Here is a 16,344-nt window from a genome sequence, read left to right as displayed (position 1 = left end):
CCTTATGAGATCACATATTTGAGTCAGAAACATCTTCAACATTTCGAATGTATAGAAAATGTCTTTGTTCTATTTTTTCCAGTATGTATTTATTGTAACTTTCACCAAATGAGTCTCCTGATTCACATTCATATTTATTCATATAGTATTGCTGCTTTTGGTAATATAGATTTCTTTCATGGTCATCAAATATCTTTTATTTCCACTCCTACCCACTAAATGCAACTAAGAAAGTCAGTTTAACTGAGCAAGTATTCCAAAACAACATACTAATTACTGTTTCTTCAGGACACATGTTCACATGAGAACAAACAATGTTCTATATGATTACTAAGTATAAGGAAATAAAACTGACATTTTAGGAAAAACATTTACATGATACACAAACTTAATATTTTCTTTTATATCACATATAAATTTTTAAAAGACCTAACCAAAGGATAATCACATGAAACATTTTCCCAATTAACAGAATGAATAAAACATTGAAAACAGCCCTGGCCAGTTTGGCTCAGCGGTTGGAGCGTCGGCCTGCGGTACAGAGAGACCCGGGTTTGGTTCCCGCTAAGGGCACGTGCCTCGGTTGCAGTTTGTCCCCGGCCCTGGTTGGTCGTGCGGGTGGCAGCCACTCGATGTGTCCCTTCACATCGATGTTTCTCTCTCTCTCTTCCTCTCTCTCCCTCCCGCTCTATCTGAACAAAAAAATGGAAAAATGTCCTTGGTTGAGGATTAAAAAAAAAAAAAAGAAAACCTTCTATAAGAGCTATCATAATCGGTCCTTAAAATAAACACATTACAGCCCTGGCTGGTTTGGCTCTGTGGTTAGAGCGTCGGCCCATGGACTGAAGAGTCGTGGGTTCGATTCTGGTCAAGGACACATAGCCCAGTTGAGGTTTGGTCCCTGGCCCTGGTTGGGGTCATGTGGGATGTGGGAGGCAGCCAATCAATGTGTCTCTCTCACATGGATGTTTCTGTCTATATCTTCCTCTCTTTCTCTCTCCCCTCTTACTCTGTCTGAAGATAGATGGATGAGGATTAAAAATAAATAAATAAAAATAAATAAATAAATACATTACAGATTTGCACAGGAAGTGTCATAATAACAAAAGTCTTTTGATGAAAATATTATTTTTCACTTTTCGCATTAAGAAGAGTACTCATGAAGCACTTAAAAGAATTTCCAAGGTCACTCACTGGTCATCACAATATGATTTTTTAAATATTAAGGGAGGGCTTTTAAAAAATATATCTTAATAAAACATTCAGAAAATCTCCTAACTCTTCCCCTGGCTTTTACTATGGCCCCACCCCAGTTCTTCCTGCACACAACTGCCAGTCAGCAAAAGGCTATCTGCCATTCAGAGGACTTCTAAAAGAGAAGACTAACAGCTTAAAACAAAACAAAAACATTCTGGACAGCAAATACCTTTAGGGAGAATTTGGTCTGATATACACTCTAACATAAAGTACCAGAGTATCTTTGATGTTTAAATATCAGTTAGAGGGGAAAAAAAAAGAAAAAGAATAGTGATGTTTGGAACCACTTCAGTTTTTTATAGCAGCGATTGGGAAAAAAAGCTCAGGCACACATAGAACTAACTAAAAGAAACAGGAAAGTTGTTTTCTTTGGAGAGATTAGTAGCTGGAAATGACCAAAAAAAAAAAAAAAGGCAAGTTACGTAAGGTCAAGCTCAGCTACATTTCTTTTTGAAAATTTCAGAGCTTCTAAAGAAATTTCAATGTACACAATGTAATTTTAAGTGAGGAGTGTTCACATTTGCATAAAGCTCAGTTTTAGGTAGCTGCTCACTCTGAGTACACAGCTTTCAATGACTGGATGTCACCAAGGAGTATGCTGTCAGGTTTCACTAGGCGGCTATTTGTTCTAAAATGGCGCAAATCTGTTCTTTGATACAAAAATTCAGATACATTTGGATTTAGTTCACACAGAAAAGTGAGGTAGGAGAAAAACATAACACTTCTCCCCACATGCATCACCACTACAATATTTTTAATGTTTGATCTATAGTTAAAAAGCATCTAAATATCAATGGCAAGTAGATGTATAAAATGTATTAGGACAGAATACATTCCCAGGACAGGAAATCTATAAAAAGGAATTCAGGAGGCCTGCTCTCTTTAGTCCTCCTTCCTATGGTATGACTGATTTGGGCACCAGGCAGATACCCACGGACATCAATTGAGAAGAAACTATAAAATCAGGCATAAACATTTGAACTTTGTGTTAACCTACCTGATCCTAATGATATTACCTTCTATCATTTACCCAATACATTTTATTACTCAGGTACTATAAGGAAGGCAATATGCTAGACACAATGGAGAAAATAAGGAAAAGCTCAAGGAAGAGTTCAAGAAGCTTAAGATATTATAGGGAAAATAAGGCATGTGCAGATAACTAATAAGAGGCGTTAGGAGAGGTATAGGAGTCTAGAGAAGGGAGGGCTTCTAGGCTGATGTGATTAGAAGAGCTTCAATGAAGCAACTGGGTCTCAGAGTGTGGGTGGGATTTCAACTTGCAAAGATGACTATCTGTTTCTGGGCCAAAGGCAATCTGGTATGTTGAAGTCAGAAGGTATGGGGCAAAGCGAATAGCCTCGACTGTTTGGAAGAACATGAAAAAGGAGTGAGGAGTAAGGTCAGACAGACAGATCTAGACTGTGGTCAGCACTGATTCACTAAGCTAAGGAATTGGTGCTTTTCTCAGGAATTAAGTGGGCAGCCACTGAAGCCTTGTGTAAATGTGCTGAAAGAATGCTAAGAGCAGAGTGAGGAGGTAGGAGGGTAATTGCAATAGTCAGATGAGAAGCAATGTGGGCCAGAAACAGGGGAGAGAGAAAGCAGTGAGCTTAGAAAAAAAAAATTTCTATCGCTTTTGCCCTATGTTTTTATTTTTTTAATCAATTTGGAAATTTTCTTTCCTTTTTTTTTTTTTTTTTTTTTTTAAAATTTCCCTTACTGACTCACTTCCCCTACCATCTTTTCTATTCAGGCTTTTCCTTCTCTTTGGCCTCCTTAGCTAGTATCTAATATTTTCCACTGGGAAACAAAATCAAATAGGAACTACTCCTGTTTGAATTTTTCAATAGAAATGGAAACTGAGCAATAAGGTGGGCTGTCCAGTGGCCACACTTGTTGGAAGGTCTCAAGGGGCTACATTTTCACTTTTTCCAGCAGATCCCCTCTCCTTTCCCTTCCCACTTTGTCTCCATGATGTGCTGGCAATGAGACTCGATTCGCAGTTTCTCCACCGAAGGCCTCAGATGAGAGTCTATACAATACAGATTTCCACTCATCCCCCTCCCCCCAATATCAAAGTAAACTTAAAACTGAATTACTAATCAGGGGACTGGGGACCAGCTCTCAGGACCACCCATAGTCATGTCCAAAGGGAGAATTCTTATACTGATAGATTACAGAGGAAAGAAAACAAGATAAAATATTTAAAAATCTAAGAAAACAGGGTATATATCCAAGAAAGAGAAAGAAGATAGTTAAGAACAATTTAAAAATTGTATCTTAATTATAAATGAAGGAACCAAATATTTTTTTGTGAATTTTATTTCATTATTTATTTTTAAGTTATTATCAAGATTACTTCTAATACAAATGAAAAGTTTGTCTTCAGATTCACTTGCATTTTTTTGTATTTTATAATAATTTAATATATAGCAGTATGTAATCTTCTAAAAAAAAAAAGAAAATCTAAAGAACTTCAAAATTTTCCCAATCCATTATATTCTTTCTTTCTTTCTTTCTTTTTTGTCCTCACCTGAGGACATTTTATGCATTTATCTTCAGATAGAGTGGGAGGGAGAGAGGGGTGAAGAGAGAGAGACATCGAAATGAGAGACACAACGGCCGGCTGCCACCTATGTGACCCCAACCAGGGCCAGGGACAAACTGCAACTGAAGTACGTGCCCTTAGTGGGAACCGAACCCAAGACTCCCTGGTACGTGGGCTGACACTCTAATCGCTGAGCCAAACAGGCCAGGGTTCCATTATAGTAATTTCAGACGTTCTAAAAAAAAAAAAGTTAACATGTGGTCCAGGTAAGCTAAACTACTGAATATACAGGGTGGGGCAAAAGTAGGTTTACAGTTGTGAGTACTTGAAACAGTTTATTCTTATATTATTTATTAATTATTGCATTATTTTTCATATGAACAACTGTAAACCTACTTTTACCCCCCCGTATGTATATATTAATATACATTATATTTTATATATTTATTACATAAATATATATTGTATTTTAATATATATAAAAGCTAGGCAACATATTTATTTATTCATTTAAATCCTCACCTGAGGATATTTTTCCATTGATTTCAGATAGAGTGGGGGGGGGGGAGAGACAAAGAGAGAGAGAGACATTGATTGGCTGCCTGCTACACAACCCCAACCAGGGGCGGGGATCAAACTGCAACCAAGGTACGTGCCCTTGACCAGAGCTGAACCCGCGACTCTTTGGTCCATGGTCCGATGCTCTAACCGTTGAGCCAAACTGGCCAGGACAACATATTTATTTTTTAAACTTTAAAACTTTTCACTACATCCCAAGAGCTTAGCCCAAAGTATTAAATAAATAAATGAATTAGGAAATAATAACCCACAGTAGATGTTCAAAAATTTTAGTGGAGATATTTGCACATAAAATATTATCATAAAATAAATACCAAATCAAAATATTTAGAAAAGATTCCTATTTTGAATGACCTTTAACAGGAGATATGCTTTATGTGGATAATGATACTAGATTAAAGTAAAAATCATTGTAATCCCTCTGATCCATAATTCAGATGTTATAGCATAAAGTAGACCCCAAATGGTATACTAGGTAAGCACTATGAATGAAAATTAAGTTAAAATATTTTTTAAAAAGGTTGTCTGCCCTTGCCAGTTTGGCTCAGCAGCTAGAGCATCAGCCCGCAGACTGAAGGGTCTTGGGTTCCATTCCCAGTCAAAGGCACATACATACCTTGGTTGCAGGTTTGATCCCTGGCCCCAGTGTGGGTCATGTGGGAGGCAACCAATTGATGTGTCTCTCTTACATCAATGTTTCTCTCTCTCTCTCTCTCCCCCTTCCACTCTATATAGAAAAATATCCTCGAGTGACGATTAAAAAACAAAAAAATGTTGTCTATTTAAATATCTGAAAAAGCTACATATCAAATTCAACAGATTAAAGTTAAATTGCTTGTTTGAAATGCAGAAGTAAAACTGATCATATATTTCACACCAACAAATTAACATAAAAATAAAATGAATTAATGTTTCTCATTGTTTTTTCAAGGCAGTTGAATTTTAGGATGTTTAGAGTGTTGGAAATAATGCTAAGAACCAAGTAGAAAATTTTCTAGATAACAGCTAATGTTTGGTGTCACCCTGGTTCAATACAGGAACTCTTGGGACCCTATTTTGTTTTACATGGGTAGAACACAATCTCACACCTAAAAGAATGATAAAGTGGAACTAAATAAAATTGAATTATTTTCTAGTGGACAACTTAGAATCTTTGAATGAACTGTATTTAAAGGAGACAGAGAAAGAAAGCATTCCAAATCAATCTTTTAGGAGACAATATAATATAATAGTACATGTCAGGTAGTTTACTCTTCTACAAAATAAGTGCTTGGCATGGCCGGTATGGCTCAGTGGTTCAGTGTCGACCCATGCACCAAGAAGTTGCCGGTTCGATTCTCAGTCAGGGCACATGCCCAGGTTGTGGGCCAAATCTCCAGTGAGGGGCATGCAGGAGGCAACCAATTGATGTTTCTATCTCTCTCTCCCTCTCCCTTCTTCTCTCTCTAAAATCAATAAAGAAAAAAAAAAGAGTGCTTGTAGGTTTTCCCTCAAGACTGTTTGAATTCAACTAAGGCCATAATTACTGTGCAATCAGCATAAAACAGCCTCTTACAAAAGAGAGAAACCTAGCCTACTCACAAAAAGTGGGTTAGAATGAAAATTGTAGCTAGAGAGAGATGCTTGTATCACAAATCTTAGTTTCAGATACTCATTGACTAATCAATTCAACATGGAAACTTATCCTAAGGTAATAATTATAGATATGTGCAAAGATTTATCTAGATGTATGTTTATTCCAGCATTGTTTTAATAATGAAAATTTGGCATTAATAGGAAATTGGTCAAATAAAATATAGTAAAATCAATATTAGCTATTATTTATTAGACACATATTATGTGCCAAGCACTAGATGCTTTTAATATAGTTTCTTATTTATTCCTTAAAACAATCTTCTAAGGTAGATGCTTTTGTTTAATTTTACAGATGAAAAAACAAACGAAGAGAAAGAAAGGTTGAGTGACCTGCCCAGGGCCTCAGTGTTGGGGAGGGCAAGGTGTAAGGTCTGAACTGAGGTGTGTTTACTCAGAGCCTCTATTCTTAACCACACTTCTGTAGAATCCTCTCAAGCCACTGAAAAAAATCATAGCATAAAAAACATTAGCAATATTAATTAGCAATGTGTTAACTGAAAAAGAGCACATTACAAAATAATAATTGCAGTATGCATGCCATTTTTGTAAAATGAACAAAAAGTATGTATGACCATTCTTAAGGGAGAAAATGGCTAGAAATATGCCAGAATGTTAGCAATGTTATCTTGTGTTGGGGTTATGTGTTTTAAATTTACTTTTTATATGTGCTTCTATGTAATTTCCAAATTTTATATTATACATATGTATTATTTTGCAATCAGATAAAATTAATGTTATTAAAATGAGCAAAATATCTAATAGGAAGCATTCAGAGCCTGCATTTGCAGTAAAAAGATACATTTGTATTTTCTCTCATTTTTTTAAAATATATTTTTATTGTTGAAAGTATTATAGATGTACTTCCTTTTTTCCCCCCACTGACATCCCCCTCCCTGTTCCCAACCCCCCCACCTTAACTGCATTGTTGTCTGTGTCCATTGGTTGTGCCTATATAAGTTCTTTGATTTATGTCCCCCACCACCGCTTCCCTCTGAGGTTTGTCAGTCTGTTCCCTACTTCCATGTCTCTGGACCTATTTTGCTTGACAGCTTATTGTGTTCTGAGAAAGACAAGTATTACACGATACATTTGTATTTTATAGACAGCCTCATGCATGAAGCCTCCCTCGTGCCCAGTCTCAGCTTTTCCATTGGCAGTACGGGCATGTTACTAACAGGGTGACGGGATCCTCTGGTCACCTCCATAGCCTTCAAAGCTCCTCATAAAGCTTGCTGCATTATCTATTACATGATTCCTGGAGGAGTTCAATATAATTATTTGAGTTTCCCCCCTAGGGCAATATTTTCTTTCCAATTTAGCAATAATTTTTAGGATCTACATCTATTACATGTTTACCATTAGTCAACTAACAGTACTACACATGGTGAATATAGATGAATGAGGCACATTACTTGCACTGAAAATTCTCACAGTATTTAACAAAAAAAAAAATGACCCTGCAAAATTTTATGAGAGGAAGGAAAAAAATTGTTATAGGACTCCAGAGGTATTCTGCTCGAGTAAGTTAAAAGATTGAGCAGAGGGCATATTCATGAAAAAATGGCGTATTTGAAATAAAATGAAAGATATACAGAACTGTTATTTCTGATAAACAAAAGCCGGCAACAGCCTAACTTGAAGTGTTCTTTTCTCACAAAATCCCTGATGGAAGCATTAAAGACACTGAAACAAAGTAACTGACAATTGTTGGCCTGTTTGAAATAATGCTATTCACTATGTCCCCAGTCCATGTCTATTGAAAGCTAGCAGCTCCCAGGAAACAGCAGATTCTAAAAACCCATATCTCAAAGAGAGACCTATACTTTCCTGTTCACTGCAGCGTTATTCACCACCCCACTATGTTTTATGAATGGTCATCACAAGATGAAGATAAAGAGTCAAGAAAAACAAACAACAAAAACAGCTATGAATGAAGGAAATTGTAGTTTTTCAGGAATTTTGACACTTCAGGGTATCAGAGAAGCATAAAAGAATATGCAAGAAGCTTTCACCTCTGTATAGTTGAGAAATATTAGCAAATACCAGCTAGGAAATGGGCAGTGCAATAGGAATTGACTTTATCATCCTAACCTGTAGCTGGAGACACGAGAATAGAAATCTCACCATTCCTCAACTGATAATAGAGTATGCCAAAGGTTATCCATTTAACATAATCATTAATAAATAGCAAAATGAAATGAAAAGAAGCCAGAGACCTATGAAAAAATACTGCAAAGCAAAGGAAAGAGAATATCATCCTAAAAAAATGAGGTGAAGAAAAAACTAGTTAATGTAAGTGCTCTGTTACAGAATGCAGGGGAAAAAATACCAGGAAAGATTTTGGTTTTCTCTAAAGTATGCAAAATTACACGATTTCTATAAAACTGTAGAAAAATAACGAGGGAGAAAGAACAGTCTGGTATAAATGGCAAACAGCTTGAGGTTAAAAAAAACTAAATGATATAAAAAGGAATTAGGTAAGAAATAAATGCAAGGAAACTAAAAATGCATTTGCAGAGTAACGATCTACATTGATGGAAGTAGAGCAAGTATGGGTAACTACTAAGAAAAAAACTTGAAAACCCTTACAATTATGCAGAGCAAAATGACAAATAGATGAAGAATATGAGAGAAAATGTCATAGATAAAACAATCTACACATAATTAATATAAAAAATAAAGAACACTTGATATTTTATATCTATGTCTTCATAGCTTTAAACTGATACATTATGTCATTTCACTGTATAATTAATGATAAATCATTTGAATTTCCATGGGTAAATAGGATGTCAAATATTACATGTTCCTAGCAAACATTAAGGCTCTATAAATGTTTCAACATATCTATAATCAAATCATAAAATATTTTTCAAAATAAAAAATATTTATTTTTCATAAATGCCATTTTTCATTGTTCTGGTATTAGTCTGTTCCATCTCTGGCTGAAATTTACATACTTAGAGAAAAATAAATTCAAGAAGAGGCAACAGTAGGGTGAATACTAGTGATACTTTTGATTTATACATTATCTATAAAACAATGGGATACTTAATGGTATTCTTTGCTAATAATTATATAAATCTAAACTTTAAATTAAAAAAATTAACAACACAAAAATATTTGATGAGCAAATTTATATATCAAAATATAATTTTATGCACAACTTTTTTTGGAACCTATCAATTATGAAATCAGATACAAATGCATACAGTAAAAAAGTACAAAATGCTGTATCGGCTTATTTTAAAGAGATTATTTCACATTACAAATCTATTGTTTTCTTGTTTTTAAAGGGTCTGGGCTTCCCTATATTCAAAAGATACATGATTGAAAAAAATCTGGACTGTGATACTAATAGCTCCCTTATGTCCAGAATTATGTGACAGTCTTTGAGACTGTTCACCTTGAGACTACCAAAAAAGGGTTGAAAAGTGAAAATTCAGGAAAATTTGATATTTGTATGTGTGTGTACAGAAAAGGATGGTGTGTCTGTAAACTATAATTCACATTTTCTTTTTAAATAATTAAAATAAATAGAAGCTTTAACTGCTCAATTGAGTTGCACTATCAGTGGGAGGTTTGGCTGCTGCACTGACCCACTTTCTTGACAGAATGGTAGTCAGTGGTTGTCATGCTCTTGGTTAGGCCCAGCTTTTCAGTGGAAGACATAAGAGTATGTTGGGTGGAAATGATAAAGAATAATTTAGGTGAGCTGAGAAATGGATGTCGAAGAGATAAAGAACTGGAGATACCATCTGACAGCCATTCAGATTTGGATACATATTTGAGTTTGTGAGCCCAACTGTCAGGTTTTGTTTGAAAAGCAGTTTTGACTAAATACAAATATAAACAATAGAAACACCCAGCCACAGTTTAAACAAAAACTTTCTTTTAAATATTTCCCAAATGTAACATTAATCATTCAGCAAAATTTAGTTTAGTGCAAAGTAGAAGACATGCCAACACGTGTCCTAAGAAAAGATCAAGTAGTTTTGTGCAATCTTTATTTTTAGTCATCATGGCAATTTAGAAAATTTTAATTGTTATTCCTAAATTTTAATTAGCAAAAAACAGTCAACAGATGGATATAAAAGAAATCCAAAATTTTTAGTTATTTATTTTCATTCAACTAAAATGCCTTGCCATACTAAGAAAACATTTTTATAAAGGTTAAATAAAGTATTTCATGGCAATTGCTGCTTCTTAGAGCCTGTATAACAAGAAACATGAGCCAGCCAAAGTTGTGCAAGTTGGTTTTCTTTCCCAGTAAGAGAATGTGGTATCTAAGACCTTGTCCTAACTCATTTTATCCCCCAGTGTAAGTCAAGCAAGTCAAATATGAACTAATGCCTGAAGGGAAGTCCTGCACTCCAAAAGTATGGATTATTTCACATTTATCTTAAAATCTGTTCTCAGAGTTCTTAAAATTCACTAACTTGGCAAGTTGGGAATTATCATGAGAAATGAAATAATTTCATAACTATGAAGTCATCCAACATTCCATGCATCTGACACTCATTGGGCTTGGCCATGTCTTGGGCATTATTCTGACCTTTAGATAATAAGCTCTTCAATATCCTGGTCAGCATGGAAGTAATTAAAATGTGCCACAGCATAACAGGTATACCACTGTCTTTAATAGGGTTCATGCTTTTATTACACAGACTTGTGGCAATAGGTTATGATTAAAGACAATCACATTATGTACACTGTAATCTTTATAACATTCTTGATCAGTATTTCCCATTACTTAAAAATAGCAAAATACCATACTTTAATGGTCCAGCTGCATTCCCTTTCTCTAAGTACTCTGTATTAAAATTCACATTTAAAATTCGTTTTGTAAAGGACATCAAGAATCCACATTAGCAGAGCACTGACTTGTGAGAAAACTTTGAGTGTCTTGTAAAAAGCTTAAGGAATCTTCAGTACACTTTCTCCAAAGCTATATTTCAGTATCTAAAATTTATTGCCAGCAGGGGACAGAGAGACCATTAGCAGCACCAGCAGTTATTCCTCTGGGTGCTTTGCAGCTAAAATAATCCCCAGTCATTCCCCTTCAGGCAAGTTTGTAGAAAACTCCAGAAATTAGCCCTGTGACTGGATAAAGTGCTCTATCACAATCCCGTCTTTGCCATTTCTTGTGACAGACTTTACAAGTCTTAATGAGGTCATACTGCAAACCATTTTTAAAAAGAAATTTTGAAATGTATAGGAAAAAAACTCAATCCCAAATTTCTGCTTCTCGTTTAAATAGAGTCAAAGTATTTTCCAAAAGATAATGAAGAAATTCCAAATATGCTCTGTCCACTAGATACTTAATGACCCAAACTGTTAGGGCCCATTTACATCTACTGGTGACTTCACAAGGCACTATAAGCTTCCTCAGAGAATGTAAGTTTCCTGGACTCTTATGAAACGAAAAAGATTTTAGAGAGAAAAGTGAAGGAACTGAGTCTACAGTCTAGTATTTGCTGTTTCATTACTGCTTAAAACTGAAATAAAAATGCACTGATGGTCACTGGACAGTAGGGCTCAGGTACTCAGATGGAGTCAGTGTTTACAGAATATTTTGGATTAAAATCCTTGCCAGATGGTCCTAAGAAGTGTTTACCTCACTGTTGATTTTAGCTATCTGAATGTCAGCAACAATAAGAAGCTTGTTACTGCCACTGGGGATCGAAGGCATACAACCCTTCCTCCGCAAGTGAAACTGCAGCTGCAGAGAGCTATGCCCTACACAATAGTAAGGGTGACTGCTGGTTTCTGGGAATCTGTTTCCATAATGAGAGAGAGACAATATATGGCAAATTTAACTTGAAGTGATGTCTTCTTAAAATCAATATTTGGTAATTGTATGATGTACTTCCTATTAATGATAAATAAGAATTTTCTACAGTTAAACAAAAGTGGGAAGAGTTAGACACACATGAGACCTGAAGGCTGGTCTCATCTGAAGTATGCTGCTAATCCCCTCTGTGGCACTGTCCTGTATTATAATCGTGTACATGAGAGGCCACTGGGAGGCTAAAGGGATAGAGGTGGGGAGACCAGGAACCACTCTTAATTAGGTGTCCAGCCCTGGCTGGTGTGGCTCAGTGGGTTAGAGCAGCATCCTATGCACCAAAGGGTCGTGGGTTTGATTCCCGGTCAGGGAACATACCCAGATTGTGGGTTCAATCCCCCGTGTGGGAGGCAATCAATCGATGTTTCCCTCTCACATCAATGTTTCTCTCTCTCTGAAATCAACAAAAGCATATCCTCAGGTGAGGATTAAAAAAATACATACATACATAAAATAAAACCAGTAACCAAAAGAAAGAAAAAGAAAAAAGTCCAGTGGCACTGACAGATATGGAAGCAACATTTTGAGATCAGAGACCCTCTTTTTGGATATCTGCATAGAATACACAAAGGCATCCAACATGATGCAAAGAATACTGTTTATGATTTTCATACTGCTAAGATAATTACACTTTTTAGTGTATGTTTGTGAGAAATGTTTGAAATGTTATGAGAAATCTCAACATTTATATACTCAGTGAACATTTATTGAATGCCTGTTATGAATAAGATACATGATTAGATATTGTGGAAAGTCACTTTTTAAAAGATGCCTACTCTTTTTTTCTTCCTTTTTATTTTCAGCAAAACCCACTACACCCCCTCTCCTACATTCACACTAATCCTCATTTTCTCTCTCCTATCCCAAAGTAGGAGGCTTTTGTGGGAGGTTGCAAATGGCTACAACTTCTCTCTGCAACTCTCACCCAAGGTAAAATCTAGTTCCTCACCCTGTGGATCTGGCCTGACCTTGGGCCCTGCTCTGCCTCCTAGAATGTGGCAGAAGTGAGACTGTGATTCTGAGTTTAGGCTCAACAGGTTTGCAGTCTCTGCTCTTGCTCTTCTGCCTGGACTAGCCTGCTGAAGAGGTCACATGGAAGAGAACCAAGAGCATCCAGGCCAATGGCCTGCCAACTACCAAATATGCAGGTGAGGCTGTCTTGGACCACCCAGCCCCAGCTGGCCTACAGCTGACCGCAGCCTTATGACTGTGCCCAGAGACCAGCAGAAGAACCTCATGAGTGCCCTAGATTTCTGAACAACAAACTTATTAACAAATAATTGTTTAAGCTAGTAAGTTTTGGAGTGGTTTGTTAAGTAGCAGCAGATATGTGGTACATCTCTCTTCCCATCCGGGGTCAATCCTTCTTCCTTTGGTCTGGATCCCTTCCTCTGCTTCCCTTCTAGCACCTTATGCCAACCAATCATTCTTCCTCTAATCTGTGCATCATCAGCCCCTTTGCTATTTATTTTTTCTTATATATGAACATGCCTAAGTTTCCTCCATCTAAATTTTTTTTTTTTTATCCTCATCCGAGGATATTTTTCCATTTTTTGTACAGATAGAGTGGGAGGGAGAGAGAGGAAGGGAGAGAGCGAGAGAAACATCGACGTGAAGGGACACATCGAGTGGCTGCCACCCGCTCGACCAACCAGGGCCGGGGACAAACTGCAACCGAAGTACGTGCCCTTAGCGGGAACCGAACCCGGGTCTCTCCAGACCGCAGGCCGACGCTCTAACCGCTGAGCCAAACTGGCCAGGGCTAAGTTTCCTCCATTTAAAACCCTCACTCGACCCTGCAGCTTTCTCTAGTGAATACCCAATCAAGATTAAAAATAAAATTCACATTCATTCTCTTCATTTCCTTACCTCCATTCACTTCTCAACCCACTGCAAACTGGCTTCTATCCCAATCTTGCCACTGAAAATGCTTTCCCTGAGCCATCAATGACAACCTAATTGCCAAATACAAAGGTCACTTCAGTTCTTGTCTCACTCGCTCTCCTTATGGCATCTGACAACACTGATCACTCTACCCCTCCAGATATTCTTTCCAGATTTTTAGAACATCATTATGACCTAGTTTTCCTGCTATGTCTTGCTTTTCTTTACACCTCTTATTCTTCCTCAGTGGATCCCATTCCTCAACCTAACCCCTAACTTCTATTATTAGTCCTTATGGTAGCCCACCTCTAAGACAGCCACAGCGACCCTTGCCTCCTGCTGTTTGTGCCTTTGTGGAGGCTCTTCTACAGTGAATAGGCTGGTCTGTGTAAGCACTAGGATATTACAGAAATGACAATGGACGACTTCTGAGCTTAGGGCATAAAAGACACTGTGGCTGCTTTTGTCTTATTCTATCTTGATCTGGGGGAAAGCCAGCTGCTCGTCATGGGAATACTCAAGCTGCTCCACAGAGATCCTTTAGGCAAGGGGCTGAGGCCTCCTGCCAAGAGCCATGTGAGTGAGCCATTTTAGAGATGGATCCTCCAGCTCGGCTGATGTTTTGACTACAGCCTTATCAGAGCCTCTGGATTACAGCCATTCCGTTAAACCACTCCTGAAATTCTTGGCTAATGAAATTGAGAATAAATATTTGTTGTTTTATCTATTCTAATTTAGGGTTATTTGTTAAACAGCAGTATGTAACTAATATAGATTTTAGTATCTGCAAGTGGTGTGCACTGTAACTAAAGCCTACAATGTGGGAGGGGCTATGAAGCAGGCAGATGGGCAGAAACCGGAAGGACTTGAGGACTGTTAGTAAGTGTCTAAGGTGTTCAAAGATGTTAAGAGAAACTTGATGGCCTTAGAGTGAGGAATTAAGGAGACTATTATCGGAAACTGGAGGAAAAGGAATCTTTGTTACATAGTGGCAGAGAGCTATAACATACAAAGTAGAAAATGTGCCTGATACACTATGATATAGCTAAGGAGGTTTCCAGGCAGTTCTGAAATGCCTCCTTTTTTTAATCTTCTGCTTATATTAAAGTTCAAGAGGGGTGATACAATCTTAAAATGAACTATTAGATAATAAATATCTAAGACTTGCTAATTTTGAAAATTCTTAGCTTTCCAGATGGCAAATGATATTAAAATCAAGAAATGGCTTCCAGGCAAAAATCAAACCCAGGACATGGCCAGGAAAGCTGGGTCTAGGAATAAAGCTAAGGATGTGGCCTGTACAACCCTTTGTTAAGGATCTCAGAAAGAGCTAAACTGGTGTCTCAATGAGCTAATCAAATCACAGGGCTTCTAAGACATGTAAGGGTGATGTCCCTCAGCAGTGTAAGCAGAATCTCAAAGCTGAGAAGGAATGATCTTGAAGAGATACATGGGTGTGAGTTTTGTCTAGGGTGGAGGTGGAAGAGGCCATACAGGGGATAAATGGTGATGGAAAAAGCAATTATTTTTAAAATATAAAGAAAATAAGTAACAAAATACCCCACAAAAGTAAGTAATGTAGTTCAGTCATAATAAGTATGTAAGATTCAGCATATTGCTGGTGACAGACATAAGCAGAGAGAATATAAATGATGCTCATGAAGATTTTTCAAGGCATAATTCTTCTTAGAGAAAATGGAATATTAAAAAATACTCAAGTATTTGAAAGAAGGAACTAGGAAAAGATGGAACAAAAAAGAAAACAAGTATCAGTAGTGGACATAAACTCAAATATGAACAATTATGTAATTTACATAAATATTTTGCAAAAATACAAATTTTTATCCTCTCTTAAATCCTTTGTGCTATTGTCATATATTTAACTTCTTTGTAAGTTATAAGCCCCATGTTACTTTATGTTTAATTTAAGCAGTTAATTATCTTCAAAAGCAAATAAGAAAAGTTAAAACAAAAGATTAACAAGAGACCCAAAGAGTTGTATAAAGAATTATACTGGCAGAAACACTGTGAATTTAGATGGAAAGAAACAAAGACAGTACAAAATGTAAAGAGGTCTGAACGGTCCAGATTCTCAGGATAGAAAGCAGGCTGAGAAAACAAAGATGTGTGAAAAAAGGATCTTTTCATGGAAACGGATGGATGACTCAGAGCCTTGAGCCAAGAGTCTGAAGCCATGAGCCACGGACAATTATTCCCAAGCAGAAGTATGAATGATTCTGACCAAGAAACTTGCAACGTTAATCTGGTTGGATTTCCGATCTACTCCTATGGTCTCCCGTTTTCTCTTTTATGAACAGGAGTGTCTACAGTAGCTACCTTATGCCTGCACCCCTGCGCACTGTTCTACAGCAGAGACGGCGGACGCCCTTCTCCTAGTGCTCTCTCCTGGGCACTCTGGTCTACATGCACTGCTCCGCAGCACTGGTGACAGGCCCACATTCTAACCTCTAGGCCACACTATTCTTTTGTGCTCCTGACCCTTACATTCAATAGCCACTTGGATGTCTGGGAAGGCAAGAGAAAGTGTTATAGAGTGCCAAGTCCTTTAGTAGCATTTTATAATTGTTAT

The 16,344-nt window shown here is 37.0% G+C and overlaps 1 protein-coding gene across 1 annotated transcript in view; it reads right to left on the bottom strand.

The window, feature by feature from the left end:
* Positions 1-16,344, bottom strand: part of VPS13B (vacuolar protein sorting 13 homolog B) — an 867,799-nt gene that overhangs the window by 73,369 nt on the left and 778,086 nt on the right. The gene's annotated exons all lie outside the window — the stretch shown is intronic.

The sequence above is a fragment of the Molossus molossus genome, unplaced genomic scaffold, assembly GCF_014108415.1.
Source record: "Molossus molossus isolate mMolMol1 unplaced genomic scaffold, mMolMol1.p scaffold_m16_p_16, whole genome shotgun sequence".
NCBI lineage: Eukaryota > Metazoa > Chordata > Mammalia > Chiroptera > Molossidae > Molossus > Molossus molossus.
The sequence above is the reverse complement of the archived record's forward strand: the minus strand, read 5'-3'. Positions and strand labels throughout refer to the sequence as shown.